We start from the raw sequence: 26898 nt of genomic DNA, 5'->3' as shown, positions 1-26898 counted from the left end.
TTTGGGGGCAGGGGGGAATCCCACAGAGTACATGTTATAAATATATGGAAGACTTCTTAAAATAAAGGGGAGCAAACTGTGGCCCCAAGCATCCATGTGGCCCTGATTTTATTTTTAATGCGGTTCTCGATAGCTGAAAATTGAAAGCCCCGTTCCCTTTTTTGAAGCAAGAAACAGATGTAAGTCTGAATGCGGACATCTCATGTTAAAAATAAAACAAAACAAAACAGAAAACAAAGAACCTTTTCAAACTTTCAAAGTCCAGCCCTACCCATGAGCCAACCCAAAACATTGTATACAATTCTTGGCCATCCAAAGGTTGTTCCCTCCTGCCACATGGCACAAACACAGCCTACTGTTTTCTCACTGACACTAAACAGGCAGCAGCACTAAGTCTGTATTCTGCCTGAGAGGATAAAGAAATATGGGATTCATAAATCAACAGGAATGTGCAATGACACACTGAACCAAATGGGATGTGTTTTGTTCCAAAACAAATGCTATGAATAATATTGTAATAGCTGTTATATTGCACTTTTTCCTTTACCCATCCATTTGAAGATGGAGGGAAATATATCTTTCCTTAGCATAAAGCTATTTCTTATTACTGATCTTATATAATTTTCCTAGGAAATCACATGAGTTGTGCTATTCTTATAATTCTGGGGATCAAAGCCAAACATGCTTTACATTTTATTTTGTTGCTCATGAGCAAATAGCTTTTTGTATATGAAAGTCCTGGCTATTTGAAATTGGACTGATTTCACATTTGTACATGTTATGCAATTTATTTAAGCCCTAGAAGTGCTTGTTTCATACTGAAATGTAGGTTTCATTTAAAAAAACTATGTAAGCACCAAGATCTTTTAAAGCATGTATGTTTAACCAAATTGATATTCCTTCATAGGACTAATTGATATTCCTTCATAGGATTAATATATCCCAATGGAAAGAACAAGGAAATATTGTAAGCATTCAACATTTGAAATGGGCATTTTTGTATCATGTAAAAGATGATATTGCGGAAGTGGAAGCTCTTACACTGATATCTTATAGTCTGTCTATGAGCTTGAGAAAATATCTGTGGGGTTCTCCTCCCATTTATCCTTACCACAATAACTCTGCTAGATAAGTTGGACTGACAATCACTGTGGCCCAAAGTCATCATGATCAGTTGAAATTTGAACTAGAAAATCCTCTGCCCAAGTTCATGAGTTGATTCATTACAACACACTGCTTTTATACATCAACTATAATGGCTATATTATTTGTATTTGTTTTTGCACTGCACTACACAATATTTTTTTTTTAGTTAAATGGTGCAAATTTTGCACAGACTTTCAGAATCTTTAGGAAAATTCTAGATACTATAAATAAATAAATAATTCCCAGTTGTGCTTGCAATGAATTTTAAGAACTTAAATGCATAATTCTTTAATTAGCAAACAGGGCAGGCAAAACATATATTTTTCCCTCTTTTAATACATTACAGTGTTCTAAAGTGATTGTGTTGATCTTACCAATGGGTAAAAAAGCTATTAAACTGTATGCTGGAATAATCTTGCATAAGTTCAATATACCTTCGTCACAAATTGACCATATAAGAAGGAAATTAAAACAAAAAGCATTTTTAGTCATTGTAGTCTGTTTTTACTTAAACTTTAGGCAAGCTCTTAATTTCTATTTGAATTCATTCTAAGAGAATAGAACTCAAAAAGCCAAGCAATAAAAATAATGTATTTTAAAAAAAACAGAATCACCTTTAACTTGGGCAACAAATGGCAGTGTGCCAGATGCTGTCTGCTCACTCTTTTATTGCAGCTCTAGGAACAATTTGTGTAATACTAATGTGTGCAAAACAACATGTTGTTTCTATCCCACATATCTCCTGCTCTCCTGGCTAGTTATGTCACAATGTCCCACAAATTGCTTTGAACCTAATTGCCAAAATGTTGAAAGTCAAGCTTTAGAAAATTGTTTTATGGATGTATGAAGAACTGGAAAATCACTTCTACCAACTTATCCACTGAACCAGTGATGAACCTGAATTTTAGAAAGCATTATTTTGCTAATACAGATAAACTTCCAGCATATGTCATATAATTTTATAAGGTTTAAGACCTAAAGCTAAACTGGCAATTTGATTTTAAAAAAAACCCCTTCTATAAGTGATCAATTCAGATTTCTGAAAATGATTATTTATTCCTAACCTGGTATTCAGAGTTAATATTTTCTGTGGACATTCCTGCTTCTGCTTAAGAACTGAAACAAATCACCAAATAAAATAAACCAGATATTATACAAGGTAAAAAAAATGCCTCTCTTTTTCTTTCTAAAGTAGCAGGTGAGAAAAAAGTAGTTTCATTGTTTTATAAATTATGAAAGAACTGTTCTAATCTTGAAAACTCAAGATTTTATATACTCATAAACTGTACTTCTGTCCTATTTGATCATTCTTCACAGATAATAATCAACTCAAATGATAACCTATTGGCCTTCCATAAGGCCTTGGAAACCCATCTCCTCCCCTAGGCCACAGCATTGGATAAATTTGTCTTCTAATGGCTCTGGAACAAGAATATGTTGTGGCTTGGCCTCAGTTATGCTTTATTTTTGTTAATGTTTTTAATTTAAGAATCCAGAATTACTATTTATGAGTTGGGCATAAAACTCACAACTAATCAGAGAGGTAAAAGCAGCAAAGATTTTAGTGAATGATTAAGGTGAGGGCCTAGAAACCAGGAGAGAATGAATTCTAGTCTTTCCTTAGGCATGACAACAGGCCTTGGGGCTAGCCACGCTCTCTCAGCCATGCCCAGCCCAGCTCACAGGGCTGTTGTTATGAGAAAAATGGGAGGCAAGAGTATTAGGTATGTTCACCGTCTTAAGTTATATATACAAAATATGGGATAAAAATATAAAATTATTATTTCTGCTTCTTTGATCTGTCTCCTAAATATAACTGAAAATGGAAATTAAGTCCTCAAAGATAGACTAAAACAATTTAACTTGAAGCTGTGTTGTATGTTGGAAAACCACTAATTGAAGGGAACTATTTTAATTCCTTCAAGGGCAAATTATGATCTGAGTATCTTGTGAATGAAAAAGAATGCATTTCCCTTAAGGTTTATTTATAATATGTAAATGTCTATGTATTCAATTATCATCAGCAAATTGCAACGTTCATTAATTGAAACCCCTCATTTTATACAGGTCAATTAAGCATAAGACTTAAATATGATTTAGGATCAGAAATGCATAATGTTTAGTTATGAAACAGTATTAAATTGTAGAACTTCCGATTATGAAAATTAGAGCATTTGTTTTATCATTAACATTCATTAACAACCATATTCTTTCACAATAATCTGATTCTGGTAGAATACAAACTATGTTGTATCCAATATAACTGTTTATGTCATTTAATCAGAAATTTCCAATACCTAAACTTCAATTCTCAACACACAGATTTACTTGTTTCTTAATGTAACCTATTTAAAGGCAATACTTCTTTGGCCTGATTGTTTTAAACAAGAGAAAGAGCAAGAAAAAAAGGAAATGTGAAAAAGTGTTTTTTAACTCAGCTCTAAATAAATAAACAGCATGTCTGATATAAAGAGATCTAATTGATTCATTACATCAATTTCCATTTTATTCCTTTTTTCAAAGGGCATTGTTCAAATTGCCCTAATTTGAAAGCAGCACAATAAGTGTAGGAAATACTTGACAATGAAGATGTAAAATCTCTGAAAACCAGTTACCTTAGTAACCCTGAGAATGTAGAAGAATAAGAATACACAGACAGTCAGAACCTCATTTCTAATTCTGCAGGTTTTAAGATGGAATACAGTCAAGCTTTCATTAGGTTTTTGTTTTTCTCAGCAGGTCCTTGGCTTTTGAAAGGAAACCTGAATGACAACTAAAAGCAATTTCAATCTAATTCTTGATTACCCAGACTGATAAGGAGAGCTTTCTCCAGTGTAAACTTCTCAGGCAAACTATTATCAGTAGACCCTGAATGGCACCATTAGCCACAATTCTAAATACCAAATTATAATCAATATAACTCCTTGCTCTAAACAAAAGGAATAAAATGGCAGCCTTTTGTAGATACACCCAGTTATTATTTTAACCACAAGTTCAGGGAAAAGCAAAGCAAATTCTGTTCCATTTGAAGGATCTTATTACCATACAAAGTCCTACATTCATAAGGATCTTTGCCATTTTACAAGCTGAAAAGTAATTCAAGAAATTTAAATGAACCCTGCAGGAATAGTCATATATTCTGCAGTACAAGAAAAGACATCAAGTAGAAAAAACAACTTCATACCTTTTAAAGATATTATTTAGGTCTTTTAAATACTTGCAAATAAGGTATGACACTTAAAGAAACAAATTGTTAATCTGTGAACTTTCTACAAATTCAAAACTGTTCAGTGATTAATAATTAAGATGCCTTCAATGACACATTTAAAACAAGATAACGAAATACTAGAAACTAGGATGGAGGTTTATGGTTAGAAACCTTTTATAGAGGCTGGCAGAAGTGGAAATGTGAAGAACTGATTTTAATCTGTTTCAGCATCCTAAATACTACAATCTACTGTACATGAGAACAATTTTGCCAGACTAGACTGTAATTCTTCTTCAGCAAAAGGTACTAAGAATAAATTAACAATGTATAGAATTGAAAATACAATGTCCACATATAGTAACAATAATACAAGAACTAGCAAATGAACAACTGAATAAGGATACAAGTAGGACAATAAATTATTGTTGTCTCTTTTGATAATTCTTATTACTAGAATTGTTCTGATAGAGCAAATAATACTGTTCCTTAAACATGGCTTAGATACTTTAAAACTATTCTTTATACTTCATGTAAGCAGAACAATTACTGACATCTCAGTGAGGTCAGCTAAATTTTCTGCATTATCCACAATTTAATTTAAAGATTCAAACTACTAAAAAAATAATGCCTAGAAACATCTGTAACTGCTTTGCAACATTTCAACGCTAAACAACATGCAAATTCAGTGAAATGTTTTCTCAAGGGATTCTCATTTACTTTTTGGAGCACAAATTAGATTCATGTGATTGCCCAACCATATGGTACATCGTTTTGTAATTACTAGAGGAAGCTGCAAGTACTAAACCAGTAGCATGTACTCTTATTTAATGATTTTTTTCCATTGCTTGGCAAATTGGGGCTTTTCAGATAGGCTATTTTACATCTTTCATAATTTTGAATTAACGTATGAGTTCTGAAACCAATACGCATGGAAGACATATAGACATATGTTCGGCTAGCCCCATTTTAAAATAAATATAAAAGACCCTGTTTCTATAGTTATGTATCTACAATTCAGCTTTGTAGATCTGTAAAGTATGCTGAAATTTGTAGAAATCCGATATTTCTACAAATATGAACTTGCTATGTTAATATTTGTTCCTAATTTCCCGTTAATGACATATTATGATAAGGTATTTTATAGGGAAATCACCTTGGTTCCCCCCTCTTTTCTTCCTGTATTTGCAGAGTGTCTGTTATTATTATCTACATTAAAATACAGTGTTACAGAAAGAAGCATGGAAGCATGGAGGGACATACTACCAGTGGTACTTGGAATGGTATATAGGCACTAAAGAGAACCAATTGTTTGAGAGAAACAAAAGGGAATTCAATAGGAAGTCAACCAACTCAGGACAGATGGTGACTGATTCAGGTTTCACTCCCATCTCCACCCCACCTCCACAACAAAAATAAGCTTAGAAGGCATTTTCTGTTACTAAGCAACAATCCAAAGAAGGCATAAGTCATTTACTACATCTTATTTCCACTGTTTCTCTCTGATTTAATGTAGAAAAACAATGTCATTCCTTAAGATAGTGAGATTTAAGCACTGAGATGAGCTCAGCTGTAAATATATCCAATCAGAGTTAGAACCTTAATTACTTAAAGCTGATGAGCAAAGATTAAAACCATGCAAGGATTTTGAAAACATGTATTGTAATCTATGAACTTCCATCTGTTTGTAAAGTTTCAGCAACATAGACCAGACCCACTTTTTTTAAAAAAGCAACAAAACTGCAGATCTAGACTGCTTTGTCAAATAAGTGATTCCATTTACCCATATCTAAAACATTACAAAATTCAAGTTTCTTTCCCTTTCTTATCCTATGCTTTTAGTTTCAGTTCAAACCCAATGAATTCTGGAAAAAAATGACAAAGACAACAATTCAATCCAACAGCCATTTTATTTTATTTTTTTAAAAAATTAGTAATCTGGTATCCAGCCAGCCCTACCCTACAATACAGAAATGTGGAAGACAATACATAATTTTTGTCATCATCTAATGATCATACAGCCCAGATTTAGTAGCTCCAGTATAATTTTAAAGGACAATGAAAAAATATTTTATTAGCATCAAAAAGAAGTCTATAGTAATTATAAACATGCTAAGTGTTTTTATCCTGAGAGTAGAGTTTATCCACAAAAGAGTAGAGTTATAAGGAATTTCTATTAATCAAGGCAATTAATAAAAAAAATTTCTTCTGAGAGGGGATGGGGGAGGGAGGGAAGAGAAAAGAGCAATTCTCCTCAATGTAACCAGAATTTTGCCAGCTGTTTTTTGCATTTCAGCTGCAGAACAAGAAACAGGAGATTAGCGTTTCTCAGCAGCCTTAACCTTTCTAATTTCTTGTAGGATAAACCAAATGGATCCAAAAGGTCTGCATACACACTGAAAGCAACAAGAAGAGAAGGCAAGAGGGCAAAAAGAGAAAAAACTAGCAACACACAGTAATCTAACAGTATAATTTTCTCAGAAGAAAATATGATGGCCCCTTTGCTTAGGCAGAAAACATGAGGGTGAGAGAAGCCAAAAAGAAAGAGGAGAGTTTTTGTAGTAAAAGCCCTTTGGCTCAACTGAGATTAGAATCACGAAAGAGCAAACAGGTTTTCCTGACCTTGTTTTATACAAGTGGGTAACTACAAAGAGACACATTTAAATTAGCCACATGAGTGACCTGCAATTAAAAAAAAAAGATTTACAGTTATTATCTTTACCCCAAAAGTGTGATGGAAAGATATCAGTTTCTTAACAGTAGCCAAACCTCTGTTCCAAATGTGGGCCTCTTGCTATGCCATTGTCACATTCTTTTAGCTGTTTTCAAAAGGAATGCCAAATAAATCTTTGCACATCTTGTTCTCCCTATTTGAACGTAATACCTACACATTGAGGCACGCACACATGCAGGCGCTTTCTATCTAGTGATACTCAGATATTCCAGACTAAAAGGCGTCAGTGTCTCTAGAAAGAAAACTTGCACTGAGTACCAAACGTATGGTCAAATAAAAAAAAAAAAACCACAAGGAAGATGGCCTTGACAACATGTGGTCCACAAAAGCATTACTTTTCCTAGGCACTTCTATTACATCTGATGAATAGAGGCAATTTTGTCCCTCAAGGTTAAAATATTGATGTTTTGTTTGTTTATGTACAATCAAAGATTCTATTTAGATAATAAGCAGCATACTTGATCTGAAACACACAAAATAAAGCCACGGTTATATTTTTAACATCAAACAGTATGGTTTAAGAATCCATTTCTACATGCCCAGTTGCCACCTCCAAACAAAACCAAGGGGAAACAAGTCATAATCATCTTACTCTTCACTGTTATTGCCATTCAAAGAATGATTATTAATGAGAAACTTTTAACTGAACATGCAATATATATATATATATATATATATATATATATATATATATATATATATATATTGGTGTGACAAAATTTGATATACTCACATAAATTTAAGATGCAAAATTCATAATGACTTCTGCAGATTCGGTTCATATGACTGTATCAAAACTGTAATTTCAGGTAAGTTTTTGATAAAGTACAAATTGAGGCAGATTTCTCTTTCATCTAAATATCTTCAGCTGAACATTGATACAATTGTATTTGTAATCATTCCTTGATTATGACCCTGTATCAGTTCTAATAACTTTTGCTTATTCTTATTTTACTCCTATTATGCAGCTACAATAGAATTATGAGAGAACTCTTCAGCAGACGATAATATGCTATTTGTTATTGTCTTCTAGTAGATATTTCCTACAGTTTTTCTTACCAGACATACAGAAAGGAGTTTCATAGTGATTCTAACTTCCCTTACCAATCTATTGCATCTTATCTTACATCTATTACTAATACTATAAACATCAAATTTGAATAGGTTTTCAAAGTTACAAGAGAACTCACAGAGGGCCTTTGAGATTAAATCAAAAGGACCCTATACATCTACAAGACAAATGAGGCTGATGAGAAAAGTCAGCACTAGCCCAAATACATATTTCTGAAGCAGTTAATCTATATAATACATTATATGAACTATTACAATAACAATTTATAGTATAATTGTGATCTAGATTTTTGCTACAGTAACTATAAAGATATAACTGGAATCTTTCAGATTGGAGTGAACATCATAAAACAAATTATTAAACCATTATATATCAGAAAATCACTTAGATATACTTTTGTGGAAAGAAAATACCATTGTCTAAATTATAATTTGGAAGCAATTTTGGGATGAGATTTGTGGGAAACTTCTAAGTATTTCAGGGACAATCTGTGCTTTTAGGGCCTTGAGTAGAACACCTGTATTCTGGAGCAAAAGAAAAGAAATACAGAAATAGGCAATTAAATTGAAAAGCAAAGACCTCTTATGAGCAATAGTAACAAACTTGATGTGCGTTAACTTAGTATCTCTTCAAAATAGCTTATTTTGCATTGCTCTGGAGGCAACACAAGACTTTCCTCTCAAACTGTCCTTGGTACGTTTGAAGAGCTGACTTAGATTATTCTTGTTTACCCCCACTAGTTTTATTTGAAATAAGAATAAAACTGAATTTTTATTTTTTATTTTTAAAATTTGGGGCACTGCTGTTATCTGTGGCTGGTCCATTTGTCTATTGGCTCTTGACTCAAACTAGCTGTCAGGTCCTGAGGGCCAGGAAGTTGCTGCTCAACATTTGCTGCAACCTAACTATGGAGAGAAAAGAGAACAGATGGCCGCAAAAGGAAAAATGGAACAAAGAACTGGCCAAGGGGCCAGATCTCTGAAGAATAGGAGTGTACTGTAGCAGCACCAAGCAAATGCCTCCTAATCCTGCTACATGTTAGCTTTATGTGGTTTCTCTCTCTCTCTCTTTCATATTACAACAGAGTAGTTCCACCACATCCTTCCTCTATGCTTTTCAGGAGCACATATCCATGGGTAGCTGATCAGTGATGGTGACAACTCTGTCGCTATACCTAAGATAAAGTTTTTTCTGGTGCTGTGATATCTTGCTAAACTCCTGGCTGCAAGACTCAATATTCCATTCCAATGGGACTTTAAACTCAAAAGTGATAGCATGATAAAAATGAATAATTATATGTATATGCGGTGAATGTGGACAGTGTCGTGGCAAATTTCTGTTTGTGATGTAGTTGTCTGGTAGAACTTTAGCCAATTAGGTTTTACCTCTATTTGCAGCTAGAAAAAAAATGTCAATTGGTTCATGGTGTTGGAAGCAGGTTGGCTTTATGTTGTGTCAAGAAAATTCAGTCTTCAGCTTTCATACAGTTTGGAGTGACCAGGGAGAGAAAATAGGGTATAATGGTGCTATATAGAAACATTTTCAGAAACACTGGCAAAATAGACAGGAAAGAAATATTGAGTTATGTTGTATTGTATAGTTATGTTGTACACAAATAATAGCCAATGCTAAAGAGTGGGAGAGTCAAGGCAGATAAAAAGAAACTATTCCACAGTGATGGTCAGCAAGTTATATGGCTTAAGAAGTGTACAGATTCTCAGAGAACAATGGCTAATAGTCATGAGGACTATTATGAATCCACTAACAATATGCCTGTAACAATACGCCAGTTTAGCAGAAGGGGCTCTTGTGTTTTCTTACAAGGATCTGCCTCACCATCCTAGGAACAGATCAGACCTTATATGCTTTCTTCTGCTTCTCAAGGTGCCTGTATATTATATATCGATCCATATAGAAAATCTTCAGGGACACCAGTTCATATGTTCTTCAGGGTAAGAGATTCCTTGCAGTTTGGTATTTTTCCTTTCTTCTTCAACTGGAAAAAAAAAAACCTGGCTTCTGAGGTAGGTTCTTCAATTTAGAACCTACCCCCTTGATCTTCTTGTATATTCATAGTTTAAAATAATTAATGAATCTTTATAGTTGCAAGTTTTATTGAAAGTGATCTTTTAATTATGATCATATTTTCATGATTTTTAAAACTAAAACAGTTCTTTATAACACTCCAACATATAAATTATTAACTGAAGCATTCTTGTAGAACTATTCAGATATCAGGAAACAGTTTCCTTCACTGTATTATCAAAGAAGACATTAACTGATAACTGATAATCTATATAAAAAGTTCTTTCTTTGGGGCAAAATGATTAATATATTTAAATCTCATTAAAAATATTTTTTCCTCCTCGAAATGTTCTTTTGCCACCCACCTATTTCAGTGTCCCACACATATAATCTAATTCTCTGATAAGCAGCTGTTCCCTTTCTTAATGTTATAAAGAGTTAGTCAGTACTCACCATTTGCACTTGGAAACAGCGAAGGTCAGTCTTAAAATTGAGGAAAGGAGCCTATACAATTATAACTAGGGCTGCAATCTTGCAAATACTTGAAATAAATAAATAAATTTATTTACTCAATGTAGTGACAGGTCACTCAACTCTAATGATTCTGGGCAACACTTAGGTTAAAAATAACATTTAATACCATAAAAAGCCAAAAGAAAGGAAAAACCTGAGTTTAAAACAATGAAGTGTTAATAAAATTCCCTCTTCCCCCAGGCACATATTTCCTATCCCAACACCTGGGGAAAGAGCCAGGTGTTCAAGCCCATTCAAAGGACAAAAGAGCTGGAACAACTTGAAACTCTGGGGCAATGGTGTTCCAAAAGGCAGATGCTATGACAGAGAAGGTATGTCACCTGGGTGTCATCAGATGAGACATTTATAAACTGGGACTTGGCGCAGGCCCACTTTGTCAGATTTTGCTAGATGGACAAAGAGGCCATGAATGGTTTTATAGATCACAATCAGCATCTTCTGGAGGTTTCGTGGTACTGTAATGCAGCATGCATAACAAAGTTATTACATAGATGTATAAAGTGTACCCTTGATTTCCCATGCTTTTAAATTCCAAATAAACTGCAATTTCCAAAGGCAACTCATGTAAAGCGCATTACAATAATTTATATGCTGAGGTGACAATGGCAGGAGTCTATAAGAAAGAATTCCTGTCCAGGAAAAAGCACAATTGGCACACCAGACAAATTTGGGCAAAGTCCCCCCCCCCATGCAATGACTGTCGCATGCTCTTTCAAAAGAAATTGCAACTCCAGAAAGTTCTCCAAATTGCACACGAGCTCTGTCTGGGAGAGTGCTATCCTCTTCAAAGCTAAAGGTAGCAAATCCTTGGAAGCAGAAGAATCAGAAACACATAGCCACACAGTCCTGGGCCTTAAGAGTGATCCTTCCCATCCAGACCCTATCAGCTTTCAGCACAGGTATTGTCCTAGACAGCCTTCTACTGTCTAGGATACTACTTCAGTCTTCTCAGTTGGCTGTCTTGAAATTAAAATATAAAACTAGATATTATCAGCACACTGATGATGCTTAACTCTCTGTTAATGAATGATCTCACCTGGTGGCTTCATGTAGATGTTACACAGAAGAGGAGAGTATGTCAAGCTCCCCAGTACCCCACAATTCAATGGTCATCAGTTTGACCTCTCCTGCCTGCCAGTACCTACTGGAACTGACTGTGGAGAAAGGAGAAGTATTACAACACCTTCCATTCCCAATCTGTAATAATATGGGAATTCTTGGGAGACAGAAGGAAAAGCAACAACCTAGATGACAATCTGATAACTAAAATTTAAGTCCAAAGAAATGGGGAGGGATGGTGAAATTGTCTCAGAAGGATCCTCACTAGTCTTCAGGGAATAAAAGTAAAGGAAGGGAGAGATATTATCAAGCTTGCAAGATTCGATTAATGTAAGTTTACAATAAAGATACAGCTAGTACTCCTGGTTGTGCTTCATGTCTGCACTACCTCACAAGGCTAACATTAATCCAAGTGACTTTATTTGCTTAGAATATTCCTCACAGTGGCCTTGAAGATGTCTCCATGACTTCTCTTTCCCCAGCAAAAAGCATACCATCTTGAACAAGAGTATTTATTACAACAGTGAGACAACGCATTTGGTCTATCTGATTGTAGTAATTAATAGATAAGTCCACACAACAATTCTGGCAATCTAGTTGGCTACTCAGTAGCTCAGTATATCCTAAGCATATGATTAAAAAAGGACTTATTAAGGATTAACGTAACCATTGATTTCAAATCTCTTCCCAGTACATTATTATAGCTTAGTCTAAGACAGGGTCCGGACGCGTCACGAGGAAACCAAAGTATAAGAAATCTATAATTTCTTATACTTTGACAAATTTCAAACATCAGAGGAGACTTATACAGCGTTTATTTGACAGCAATTGTTCTAAAGTCATCATGACAATTTATGCATTTTTCTCTTTCCTGTATGTTTGAAATTAGACACAATAATTTCTATTTACTAATGTCTGACTTACAGAAAGTGCTTTGGTGACTTCCAGATGGAAAAACTATGGGGAGAGAGAAGGGCAAATGACATTGTTCATTCTCCTGAGATCATCAGTTAACACACACACACACCCGGGAGGAGAGTGTGCAATAAGAAACCATGTTTCCACCAACATATTTTTTAATTATTTTAAAATGAATGATGCATGCAAAAAAAAGTTTACAAAAAAAATGAAGCATGCAAAAAAAAGTTTACATCACCAAAAATGTGATATATGATTATACTGTGAAGAAAAGAAACTCAAACATATTATAGTCATTAAAATAAACTAAATGTAAAAAAAACCTCTAATAGTAAAAGATCAATCTAATAATTACAGTAAATGTAACCTATATAAAATTAATTCAGTAATTATGTTTATCATTAAATCTGTATCATGCATACAGCAACATATTATACAGCAACTTATTATATAATTTTCTCTCTCATGTTTAGCACACAGAGATTTTTCAGAAATAGTTAACTCAGATCCTGGATCCATTTCTTAAAATCAGGGGAATAACTTTATTTCTAATTATATAAATTAGCTTCTATTACACACCCAGGCCTGATACAACTAAAGCTCTTCCTGAGATGACAAATTCTGCTTTTTAAGAATACAATTCAAGATCACATCACCCTGGACCCTTAACAGACTAAATCCTTACAGAGTTACAAGGGTATGGACTTTCCAGGTAGGGTATTTTCCTGTATTAGCCTTCAAGAACCGCTGAGGGAGGACATGACATCTTCCAGAGTACAGGCTCTCTGTTGACTTTTTATCCTACCCTAACATTTTTCTTATTAACTTAGTCATTTATTTATTTAAGTTATGAGCCGAGGTGGCGCAGCAGTTAGAGTGCAGTACTGCAGGCCACTTTAGCTGACTGTGTTCAGCAGGTCAGCGGTTCAAATCTCACCGGCTCAAGGTTGACTCAGCCTTCCATCCTTCCGGGGTAGGTAAAATGAGGACCCAGATTGTTGGGGGCAATGTAAATATATATATACATTGCTTACTGGTGTACACCGCTTAGAGAGTGCTTGCACTTAAAGCGGTATATAAGTCTCATAAATAAAAAATAAATAAATAAATAAATAAATAAATAAATTTGTATGAAATATCTAAAAACAATTAGCTTTGGGATGCCTCTAAAATATACATCAATCACAAAGTAATATTTTAATACAACTGATCCTACCTCAAGGCTTAATGAAAGTTTGAATGATTGAGATGTTATCTATTGAAACATTTATCCATTGTGCCAGCAATCTTTTCCACAGAAGATTGCTAAAACATCGAAGAATTGCACCAAGGGAAAACAACGCAGCACAGTGGTGACAAATTAACTAGGCTCAAGATGGATTATTAGCTATCATCAAGAAACAAAAACAAACACATACTCCATTTTGTGATTTAACAGAAACCAAGTAAGTACACAGCAGGGAATGCTTAGAAATATACCAGTATTATTAGATTATAACACTTAGCTTGAAAAGGGGTGTTGTCTTACCTGAACGCCTTTTCTCAGTATGGAGATGGAGAATCCACCAGTGGGTTTTCTCTGTCTGCCTGCTCTTGAGACCAAGTAGCCAAACTTGATACGCCCATCTTGCTAGGAGATCCAGTCTTGACGAGGGCGAAAGTGGATGAAGGTGGACGAGGTGTTGGCTCTCAATCCCTTAATACCGGCCTAACTGACCTAAAGGGCGGGTGTGGATTCTCCATCTCTGTACTGAGAAAAGGTGTTCAGGTAAGACAACGCCCCTTCTCCAGTACAGGAGATGGAGAATCCACCAATGGGACATACCAAAGCCTCACTGTCCCTAAGGGTGGGAAACAGATAAGGCCGGATCTACGTCCCCAGAGACCACCTGCTGAAGGACCCTCCGACCAAAGCAGGCATCCACGGAAGCGAAGCAGTCAATCCTATAATGGCGTATGAATGGGGAGGGCGAGGACCATGTCGCAGCCCTGCAAATCTCCTCAATGGATGCCTGAGTGGCCCATGCCGCAGATGTCGCAGTGCTGCGAGTGGAATGAGCAGGGAAGAAGACTGGTATGCCTCCGTGATACAGGTCCTGATCCACCTGCCTATAGTGCCAGCAACCTTCTGTCCCAGAGAAGCCAGATGGAACGAAATAAAGAGGGCCTCAGATCTGCAAAGAGGCACCGTATGTTTGATGTAATGCCGGAGGGCCCTGCGGACGTCCAGAGTGTGCCACTGTCGCTCCAAGTCATGGGTAGGATTGGGACAAAAATTTGGTAAAATGATTACCTGTGCCCTATGGAAAAGTGAGTTGACCTTGGGCATGAAACAGGATCCAACCGAAGGACCACCCGGTCTCGGTGGAAGATGCAAACATCATTCCTGACCGAGAGAGCAGCCAGTTTGGAAATACACCTGGCTGACGTGATGGCGACTAAGAATGCGACCTTAAGGGACAAGGCCGGCAATGGTATATTAGCAATGGGCTCGAAGAGTGGCTTTGTTAAAGCACGAAGCACACCAGGCAGCTCCCAAGAAGGGTACCTATGGACCACGGGAGGCCTGGTGTTGCATGCACCCTTGATGAAGGCTCGTATTCTAGGATGGTGAGCTAAAGGAACTGAATCCTTACAAGTGAGTGTTGTGGTTCCGGCTAATGAAACATTCCAAAGAACTTCCAGGCATTTATTTTCCTAAAAGTCTTTTATTGTTACAAAATGTCGGCACAGGCACAACGGAGGGATGCTAGGATCTAAGTTCTCTTCCTCTGAGCAGTTAAATTATCAGCATGTTCCCTCCCTAAATTAGCCATCATATCTCACATTATCCAATTAGTGTAAAGGTCAAATGTTTTCTTCCTCTTTCTTTCCCGGGCTTTACCCCCAACCCCCCTTCTGCTCTGTATTAACCCCATAATTACCAGACAATTTTACATATTGTCAAAAGCAAGAATATACAATATTTTCAGCATTGACAGTGAGTAACGTGGATAGGGCTGCCACCTGCCTATGAATGGTCGCAGGAGCCAGGCCTCTGTCCAGACCGTTCAGAAGATAATCTACGATCTGGGAGATGGTTAATTTGTAGACATCCAGTCGTCGCCTTCTGCACCAATGGCAAAAATTCTTCAAGTAGAATCATAAATGTGATTGGTCGCCGGGTGACAAGAGGCCTGAATCATAGTGAATGCCCGTGATGAGAATAACTCCTGTGTCATGCTGCACTCAAGTGCTAAACGGTCAATTGCAACCACTGAGGGTCCGGGTGTTGGAGGACCTCTTGGTGCAAGGATACCCGATGTGAAGGAATCTTTCTCGAGGGAGACTGGGAGAGATTCATCAGATCAGCAAAACAGGGCCTCTGTGGCCAATACGGGGCCACGAGGATCACTTCTGCCTTCTCCTGGAGCAGGGTGCGGATGGTCGCCAAAACGAGTGGGAGGGGAGGGAAGGCATAAAGGAGACCCTGTGGCTACGGAGTCCGCAGGGCGTCCGTCCCCTCCGCCCCTGGAAGATAATAACAGGAGAAGCACCTGGGGAGTTGGGCATTGTTTGACAACACAAACAGGTCGAGGATCAGATGGCCGAAATTGTGGGAGATCTCGGAAAAGAGATCCGGATGCAATCCCCCTTCCAAGGGGTCTACCATAGAGCGACTCAGAAAGTCGGCCTGCTGGTACTTGACCCCCGAGATGTGTTCAGCCCTGAGAGGAACCAGGTTGGACTCTGCCCAGGAGCCCAGGAGCCGTGCCTCGGGCATAAGGGACTTGGACCTGGTGCCCCCCTGCCGGTTCACGTGGACCTTGGATGCCACTTTGTCCGTGAGGATCCATACGTGATGGCCCCTGATCCAGAGTTGGAATTGGCAAAGAGCTAAATGGATGGCCCTGAGCTCCAGCCAATTGCTGTTGTGTCTCAAGTCTGCGCGGGACCAATGGCTCTGCGCAAACCGAGACTGTAGTTTGGCACCCCAACTGAATAGACTGGCGTCCATCGTAATGGTGGCGCAGTCCAGCTCCTTGAAAGATGACCCCTTGGACACCACTTGTGAGAACCACCGTCATAGAGATCTGAGGGTGTGGACCGGTAGCCTGACCTGGCGGTTGGATGCGCTGGCATTCGCCCATTGGAATGGCAGGAGGAACCATTGAAGCTCCCGCAAATGGAGTCTGGCCCAGAGAACTATGGCTATGCAGGAGACCATCTTTCCCAGAAGCTGGGAGAGCAAGACTGGTGGAATGATGCAGTCCTTGTACACCCGACAAGCCAGATCCCTGATGCTGATCAACCGCTCCTGGGCGAGATAGACCATGCAGTTTGTGCTGTCTATGATGCAGAAGCCTGAAAGAGGGAACCGTCTGGCTTTTTTGGAAGTTGACCAAGAACCCGTGCTGTTGGAGGATCTGAATTGCAGGTCCGACTGAGCTGCCCGGAAGGAGGACGCTTGGATCAAGATGTCATCCAGGCAACACTGGACGTGTGCCAATACCTCCCGTAAGTGGGCAGCCAGTACAGCTGGGATTTTGATAAACACCCTGGGAACCGAGGAGAGGCCAAAAGAAAGGGCCTTGTACTGGAAATGACTGCCCTTGCAAGAGAAACTGAGGAACCGCCAGTGAGCTGGATGGATGGGGATGTGGAGATATGCTTCCGTGAGGTCTATTGACACCAGGAAGTCTCCTTGTCTGATGCCTCCCAGGATGGACTGGAGTAATTGCATCATGAACTTCTTGTATGTGATGTAATAATTCAGACCCTTGAGGTCCAGAATTGCTCTCCATCCTCCTGAGGATTGGGGAATCACAAAAAGGATGGAGTAGAATCCCCTTCCCATGTGATCCAGCGGTATCGGTTCTATGGCCTGACTCTCTAGAAGATGTTGAATGGCCTCCTGCGTGAGTCTCTGTTTGAGTGGATTCCGGAAATGGGACAAGAGATGAAGTGGTCCGGGAGACTGGCTAGGAACTCCAGGGACAGACCAAACTGGATGGTTTGTAGGACCCAGGTGTCCATGGATGTGAGTTCCCACTGATGGAAGAAGTGGGCCAGCCTTCCCCCGATGGGAAGTGCGGTGCAAGAGTCGCTTGGATCTGCCCCTTGAAATGGCCCCTTAGATTGGTTCTGTTGCCAAGACCAAAAGACCGGCCTGTCATACGGACGGTCATATGGCCTTCCCTGCCTGGGTGTATATAGGAGGGCTGAGTGACAGTTGAACTTGCTGCTGGCCGAAATGACTGCCTGTGAACATATGGAGTGGGACGTTTGTCGGACCGTTTATTCAAGTGAACCATGACCTTCCTCTTGTCCTTATTTTCCACAAGGTACGGGGCCAGGGCCTCCCCAAAAAGATTATAGCCCAGATATGGAGCAGTTGCCAGACACCATTTTGCTTTGGCATCAGCCTGCCAGTGTTTCAGCCACAGCATCCTTCTGGCTGTAATGTTGGCTGCAAGGGACCTAGATGCAAAGGGGCCGACTGAAGCATCGCATCCACAGCATATTCAGTGGCTGCCACCATTTTGCTTAGGTCCTGGTGAGTCCAGATGTCCTCAGCAAGGATTCTGGCCTGAAGCTAACAAAGCCATAATAGGGTGGTCCGCACAAAAAAGGACGCACAAGTGACCTTTTTAATTGCCCATGCTGCTGATTGATGGGTCTTCCGAAAAGTGTGGTCCCATTTTCTGTCGTCCGCTTTAAGCGCCTCCAACATGTCCCCAGCGACCGCAGTCTGGGATACCAGAGGGGTCCAGGCTTCGTCTACCTTGGGGACCTTCAAGGTCTCAGTGAGATCTGTGGAAATGCTAAAAAATGTTTTTATCAGTCCTGCTTACAGAAGGAAAGGAGGCAGGGGAGGCCCACTGTTTTTTGACCCCTTTAAGAAAAATAGAGGGACATGGAACATGATGTTGTGTTGCCACCATTTCAACAATTATCGGATTTGGACTGGAATCCGATGTTGCCTGCGGCAGAGGGAACTGATTGGACCCTATGTTTGCCGTTGATGTGGCCTTGCGAAGCAGGGGAAGAAACAGAGTTGGATTGAACAAATTTCCCGATGGGGAGAGTTCAGGGGGAAGTTCCTCCTCCTCTGACAGATTAAATTCCGGCTGCTCCTCATCCTGCAGGGATGAGTATCCACTCATGGAGGAGTGTGCAGAAGATGTGGGTTCCTGAAGTATAGGAAACCCTGTAGGAGGGACATAAGTTGGCTTGCCCAACGTAGAAGCCCCCTGCCGGAAGGATGGGAGGACCGTTCTGCTAGAGCGTGGTCCACAATCCTGGATACCAAGTCCTCAAGGCAGCCATCGGAGAAAATGTCTTTGATGTCTGGTCCCCTGAGCCCTGTGGCCATTGGCATAAAGGTGGCCTCTGGAGCTGAACCCAAGACGGTTGCTGTGTGTTGTGTCATTTCAGACGGGGAACTAAGTGTGGTGGGTGTCCCTATGAGAGACCACACACCCTGGGTCTAGGTTGAAGGACCTAAAAGAAGGTCAAATTCCGGGGCCACCATTTGATCCGTCTCCAATCCGGCCTCTCTCTGCGCTCTGGAGAACTGCTTCTCCAGAGCCTGGTGCTTATGGCTGGCTTGCTTTTCTGCCAACTTGGAAGGCTTCTTGAGAGTGGTCTTGGCCTTAGATTTGGGCTTGCCTGCCACCTTCTGTTCAGAGGATTTGTGGCAGCTGTAACTGGATGGAAAGACAGTGCCCATGGGGTGAGGCATCGTGGAGTCCTCCATCCTGGTTGAGCAGTCTCAGGGAAACTGAGATGAAGCTCTGGCAGGTAAGCCGTTGGTGGAAGCGAGATTGGAACAAGTAATAAGACTGCTCCCCTGACCACCTGACCAGCAAAAAATTCTCTCTGGGCTTTGGTCACGGCAATTGAGTTAGATGCCGAAGGCACAGTTGAGGACCCACTCTGGGCTCCGCCCGGAGGCCTTAGGTGGCCAGTCAAGGTGCACCAGAAAAAAGCCCCAATGAAGGGTGCAAAGGACCTGAGATGAGGTCTGGCAGAGGCAATGTGAATTCAAAATGGTGGTTCCAAAACAAGATGGTGGCCTGAGAATTTGGGCCTAGTCAGTAAATTCTTGGTACAGATGATGAGGCCCAATAGCAGTGGCTGGAGAGGGCTAAAATAATTCCTCAGATGAGCTGAGAATTAGTCAGAATATAGGGAAGCCTTGTGGAAAATCTTGGGGCCTGCAATCAGTGCAGGAGGTCTGATTAATAGGCCCGAGGGAGGGCCTCACAATGTTCCCAAGATGGCGGCTGCAACTCCGCTAAAATCCCTGGGGTGGCCAAGGTAGTGTGAGTGGCCTGAAGTCCCAGGGAAAGACCCTGTGGCACACAGAGGCCCGCAGCACTCTATCCGGCTGATGAACTTTACAGGGCCGGCCGCGTGGCGGGCCCAAAATGGTGGCCGCGGCGCACTTGGCTGCAGTTACCTAGGGCCGACAAGGATCTGCTAGCATTCCTGAGGCCCTTGTCCCTTAAAACGCAACCAAACTGAATTAATTGCCAGCCAGATCTATTTCTGACAGCCAAGGGAACCTCCGTTGAATCTGAGAACTCGGCAGCCGTCCAAAATGGCGGCCACGATTGAGGTGTGGAGAATGAAGGGGAAATGAATGGAGAAGTACTTTCCCCCCCCCCACACACACACACCCAGAAGCCTCAAATCAGCCGATGATTCCAGCGTCTTGGGGGAAAAAAATTTGGGGAATTAACTTTTTTTTTTTGAAAGAGAATCACTAATTAGGGAATATACAAATATCAAAATTTAAAGCAAGGAGAATCCAACAATGGGTATTTGACCTGCTAAATGAATTGAAGATCTCTAAACCTGAGAGCCAACCTTGATACGTACGTCTTCAAGAGCTTGAGACCAAGTCAAGACTGGATCTCCTAGCAAGAGGGGGCGTGTCAAGTTTGGCTACTTTGTCTCGAGAGCAGGCAGACAGGGAAAACCCATTGGTGGATTCTCCATCTCCTGTACTGGAGAATAAAATTGCCCACATCAATCAAACATTTAGAGAACATATTCACGAAGACCAGGTTAAAAAAGAGCTTTCATATTTTTGTGACATTTTGGGCTCCAATTGCTTTGTGTTTTGCCAGAGCAAAGTATTACAAGGAACTATTATTTAGTAAAATAAACATAATCAAATGTCATAATAACTCACTCTATAGGCATTAAAGTTATTTAAAAGGAAGGGGCGTTGGTCTTACCTGAACGCCTTTTCTCAGTACGGAGATGGATAATCCATGGATGGTTTTCTCTGTCTGCCTGCTCTTGAGACCAAGTAGCCAAAGCTTGACACGCCCCCACTTCCTGTGGAGTCCATTCTTAACGAGGGCGAATTGGCTGATGATTGACGAGGTATTGGCTCTCAGCTCCCTACTAGCGGCCTGCTGGCCTTGGGGTGGGTGTGGATTATCCATCTCCGTACTGAGAAAAGGCGTTCAGGTAAGACCAACGCCCCTTCTCCAGTACAGGAGATGGATAATCCATGGATGGGACGTACCAAAGCCTCACTGTCCCAAGGGGTGGGAAACAGATAAGGCCGGTAGATTGATCTCTGAGACAACTTGCTGGAGGACCCTCCTACCAAAGGAGGCGTCCGCCGATGCAAAGCGGTCTATCTTGTAGTGTCGTATAAACGGGGAAGGCGAGGACCATGTCGCGGCCCTGCAAACTTCCTCGATTGACGCCTGGGTAGCCCATGCCGCCGAAGTTGCAGCGCTTCGGGTGGAATGGGCTGTGAGATGACTTGGGGGCGGCAGGGATGATACATTGTAAGCTTCTGCGATACAGCTTCGGATCCACCTTCCAATGGTGCCCGCGGAAACTTTCCGCCCCAAGGTGCCCGCTTGGAAGGACACAAATAGGGCCTCCGATTTGCGGAAGGGTTCTGTATGCTTTATATAACGCCGCAAGGCTCTGCGGACGTCCAATGTATGCCACTGCCGCTCCCGGTCATGTGTTGGATTTGGACAGAAGTTTGGGAGAATTACTTCCTGTGTCCTGTGAAAGAGTGAATTCACCTTCGGTATGAAGGCAGGATCTAACCTAAGGACCACCCTGTCCTTGTGGAAAATGCATAGGTCGTTTCTGACTGACAGTGCGGCCAGTTCCGAAATTCGTCTGGCCGATGTGATGGCAATCAGGAACGCCACCTTTAGCGACAGGTGTCGCAAGGAAACGGTCGCCAATGGTTCAAATGGTGACCGAGTGAGTGCGTGAAGGACTCGCGGTAGTTCCCAGGACGGGTACCTGTGAATTACTGGAGGTCTGGTGTTATAGGCGCCCTTGATAAAGGCGCGGATCCTGGGGTGGTGAGCTAAGGGAACCGAATCCGTGCAGGTGAGGAGGGTGGACAAGGCCGCCACTTGCCTGCGGATGGTCGCGGGGGCGAGGCCTCTGTCTAGTCCCTCCAAGAGGTAATCTACTATCTGAGGGATGTAGAGTTTGTGTAAGTCAAACTGCCGTTCCCTGCACCAAAGGCAAAAATTTTTCCAAGTGGAGTCATAAATGTGGTTTGTTGCCGGACGGCGTGAAGCTTGAATTATGGTAATGGCCCCGGGAGAGAATAGTTCCTGTGCCATTATCTGGCGCTCAAGTGCCAGGCGGTCAGTTGTAACCATTGGGGTTCCGGGTGACTGATGGTTCCCTGATGTAGGGACACTTGATGAGGGGGAATGTTCCATGGGGGCGACTGAGACAGGTTCATCAGGTCGGCGAACCACGGTCTCTGTGGCCAATATAGTGCTACTAGGATCACTTCTGCCCGCTCCTGAATCAGCTTTCGGATGACCGCCGGTATGAGTGGTAGTGGGGGAAAGGCATAAAGCAGACCCTGAGGCCACTGAGTTCTCAGAGCGTCCGTCCCCTCTGCTCGCGGGTTGAAGTAACGAGAGTAAAATCTGGGGAGCTGGGCATTGTCTGATGATGCGAACAGATCGAGGATCGGGTACCCGAACTTGCGGGAGATGTCTAGGAACAAGTTCGGGTGTAGCCCCCACTCCGAAGGGTCCACTGTGGTGCGGCTTAGGAAGTCCGCTTGCTGGTTGTTGACCCCCGATATGTGTTCCGCTTTTAGTGACTTCAGATTGGGCTCTACCCAGCTGAATAGGAGTCGTGACTCTGTCATCAGGGTTTTTGATCTGGTCCCCCCCTGCCGATTGATGTGCGCCTTGGCTGCTACGTTGTCTGTTAGGACTAGAACGTGGTGGCCTCTGATTCTGTCTTTGAATTGTTGCAAGGCTAGGTGGATAGCCCTGAGTTCTAGCCAGTTGATGTTGTTTCTCAGATCCGTGGCGGACCAACGTCCCTGTACAAACCGGGAGTCCAGATGGGCTCCCCAACCATACAGACTGGCGTCTGTAGTGATGGTAACTCTGACTGGTTCCTTGAAGGGTGACCCCTTGGTCACGGCCCGAGAGCACCACCAGCGTAGCGCCCTGCGGATTTGTGCCGTGACCCTGACTAGGTGGTTGGATGCGCTGGTGTTCTGCCGTTGGTACGGGAGCAGAAACCACTGTAGTTCCCGTAGGTGGAGCCTGGCCCAGGGTACAATGGCTATGGCCGATACCATCTTGCCCAATAATTGGGAAAGTGTTAGTATCGGAACTGAACGTTGCCTGTGAACCCAGCGAGCCAGTTCCCTGATGCCGGCCACCCGGTCTTGGGAGAGATAGACCATACAGTTGGTTGTGTCTATCATGGCCCCCAGATGCAGCAGCCTGGACGAGGGAACTGTCTGGCTCTTCTGAAAGTTTACTGAGAATCCGTGTAATTGGAGGACGCGAATGACGGTCCTTACGTCCGCCTGAGCTGTCTGTAGGGATGTTGCTTGGATTAGTATGTCGTCTAGGTAACATTGGACGCGTATTGGGATTTTTCTCAGTTTGGCGGCTACCGCTGCTAGTATCTTGGTAAATACCCTGGGTGCCGAAGATAGACCGAAGGGGAGAGCTCTGTATTGGAAGTGTTTTCCCCCGTAACAGAAACGTAGGAACCGGCGGTGGTTTGGGTGGATGGGGATGTGAAGGTAGGCTTCCGTGAGGTCTATCGATGCCAGGAAGTCTCCTTCTCTGATGCTTCCCAGGATGGACTGAAGGGATTGCATCTTGAATTTTTTGTATGTGATGTAGCGGTTGAGATTTTTTAGGTCCAGGATTGCCCTCCATCCTCCTGAAGTCTTTGGAACCACAAAGAGGATGGAGTAAAATCCTCTGCCTCTGTATTCCGCTGGGACCGGTTCTATTGCTTGAATGTCCAACAGGTGTTGGATGGCCTCCTGCATGAGTTTGCGTTTGGTGGGGTTCCTGGAGACCGAGCAGTTGATGAGTCGGTCTGGGGGTGTGACCAGGAACTCCAGGGACAGCCCGGACTGGATGGTTTGTAGTACCCAGTTGTCCGTGGAGGTCTGCTCCCACTGGTGGAAGAAGTGAGCTAGTCTTCCTCCAATGGGTAGGTCTATGTAGGAGTCATTTTGTCTTCCGGTACGGACGACCCGTTCCACGAAAGGGTCGTCTCGACTGGTTTTGTTGTCTGGGCTGGAACCCCGGTCTGTCGTAGGGGCGGCCGTACGGTTTGTTCTGCCTGGGAGTGAATGGCTTGGGTGCCTGACTGATAGGCGTGGTTGTCGGTTGACGAAAGGACTGCCTACGAAAGTAAGGTGTGGTACGTTTGTCTGACCTTTTGTTCAAGTGTGCCATGACCTTCCGCTTGTCTTTGTTCTCTACAAGATAGGGGTCCAAGGCCTCCCCAAACAGACCGTTGCTTGAGTAAGGGGCGGTCGCTAGCCGCCACTTAGCCTTGGTGTCAGCTTGCCAGTGTTTTAGCCATAGCATTCTCCTGGCAATTATGTTGGATGCTATGGATCTGGATGAAAAAATGGCCGATTGGAACGTTGCGTCTGCAGCGTATTCCGTGGCTGCTACCATCTTAGCCAGGTCCTGGTGTGTTCGTATGTCCTCCATAGAAACTATGGTTTGTAGTTGTTGCAACCAGATGAGGGTGGCCTGGACAAAAAGGGAGGCCGAGGTGGCTGCTTTGATGGCCCATGCCGCTGTCTGGTGGGTTTTGCGAAAGGCTTGTTCCCACTTTTTGTCATCTGCCTTAAGGGCCTCCACTAGGTCCCCAGCCATGGCTGTCTGGGAGACCAAGGGGGTCCAGGCTTCATCTACTTTAGGAATTTCTAAGGCCTCATTGAGGTCTGTGGCAGTGCTGTATAATTTTTTGTCCGTACCACTCACTGATGGGAAGGAAGCGGGAGAGTCCCATGGCTTCTTGATCCCTTTCAGGAAAATGGCGGGGCAAGGTATATGGTGTTGCGTTGTCACCTTTTCTACGAATACGGGTCTGGATGTGGTGGCCGGTGTCGCTTGCGGCTGAGAAAACTGATCCGTCCCCATGTCCGCAATGGCTGTGGCCTTGCGTAGTATCGTGAGGAAGCGGTTGGGATTAAATAATCCCCCTGAGGGGGGCTCAGGGGGAAGTTCCTCATCCTCTGACATAGAGATCCCAGGTTGATCCTCCTCTTGTGGTGAAGAATAACCACTCATGGAGGACTGGGCCGGGGAGACGGGTTCCTGAATGCCTGAGGACTCTGAGGGGAGTTCCGAGTGTGGCATGGCTGAGATGGAGGGCCCCTGGTCGTGGTGGGCGGAGCGCTGTGCTAGGGCTCGGTCCACCACTTTGGTTAATAGGGCCTCTAGCCGTCCATCTGCCCAGATGTCCCCTATGTCATTACCTTTGGGTGTGGTGACCGCAGGTGGAGAGTTGGACTCAGTGGTTGTGCCTGCCGCCGTGGTTGTTTGTTGGGCTGATGTAGATGGCGGGTCCAGTGGTTGCGGTGTTCCTGGAATGGACCACGCGTTCTGGGTTGATGTGGATGGACCCAATGGTAATTCCATCTCGGTGGCCGCCATTTGAACCAATTCCAATTGGGCCTGCCTCTGCGCTCTGGAGAACTCCTTCTCCAGGGCCTGGTGCCTACGGCTGGCTTGCTTTTCCGCCAACTTGGAGGGCCTCTTGATCGAGTGTTTTGTCTTCGCTTTGCACTTGCCTGCCGCCTTCTGGTCAGAAGGTGTGTTGCAGCCGTAATTGGGAGGTGGAGGGGTCGTGCTCATGGATTGAGGCAACGAGGGTCCCTCCATTCCGCTTGAGCAGTCCCAGAAAAACTGAGAAGACGCTCAGGCAGGCAAGTATTGGCGGGAGCGAAATTGGAACAAGTACCAGGACTGTTCCCCTGATCACCCGACCACAACAAAAATATTCTCTCTGGGCTAAGGTCACGGTAGCTGAGGGAGGTACCGAAGGCACGTTTGGAACCACTCTTTGGGTTCCGCCCGGAGGCCTTAGGTGACCAGGCAACGTGCACCAGTAGAAAAAGGAAAAGGGAGGCAAAAAATATCAGTGGCGACCTCAAAAGGGTCTGTAGGCCTGACTTAATACACAGCAGGTATCAAATGGCGGTCACCTAGAGCGGAATTTATTCTTATTAATACTATTACTATTATACTAATAATAGGAACAACAATAATAGTAAAATAATAATAATAATAACAACAACAATAATGGTGATGATGATAATATTGTGTGTTCTGTCTTTAGGCCTGTTGGCCCTGCAGTCGCTTAATTTTTAGCTTTAAAAAAAAATTTTTTTTAATTATTATTATTATTATTTTTAAAATTTATGTATCTATTTTTATTATTATTATATTTTGTCCTATTATTATATGTGTGTATCGGGGGTGGAGCGCTGGTTGTGTGCTCCTATTCCGCCTCTATCAGTGATTCCAGATATGATGTAGAGCTTCCTTAAGCTTGGTTTGCCTTTCTCTGGCAAGAGATGGCAGCCACAGCTCGTTTCTCCCTGAAAAAGGGCTTTGCAGATCCCAGGAGGGTTCTCTAGCCTCCGTTTCTTGGTTGGCTTACTCCCTTCCTGTGCTTCGTTTCCCTCTGAAGATAAGCTCTGCAGCCTCCCAGAAGCTGCTTGTGCCCGGGGATTTAAATTTGGCGCGCTGTGACGTTTTAAGGTAATCCCAGCCAGGGATTGCCTTTGTTGTCTGAAAACGGCAACTAAAATGGCGCCCGCGGTTGCCCTGGGCTGCTAGGGAATCTCCGATGATCCGAATTCAAGTTTGAATCCGGACCTGGAGATTGTTATTTTTTCCCCCAATTTGAGGAAAAAATCCC

At 42.4% G+C, this 26898-nt stretch overlaps 1 protein-coding gene across 7 annotated transcripts in view; it reads right to left on the bottom strand.

Annotated features, from left to right (window-relative positions):
* The window catches only part of GREB1L (GREB1 like retinoic acid receptor coactivator), a 168335-nt gene that overhangs the window by 123231 nt on the left and 18206 nt on the right, over nucleotides 1-26898 (bottom strand). The gene's annotated exons all lie outside the window — the stretch shown is intronic.

This window comes from Crotalus tigris, unplaced genomic scaffold, assembly GCF_016545835.1.
Source record: "Crotalus tigris isolate CLP2741 ecotype Arizona unplaced genomic scaffold, ASM1654583v1 scf7180000024382.2542628, whole genome shotgun sequence".
NCBI lineage: Eukaryota > Metazoa > Chordata > Lepidosauria > Squamata > Viperidae > Crotalus > Crotalus tigris.
This window is presented reverse-complemented; position numbering and strand designations above follow the sequence as displayed.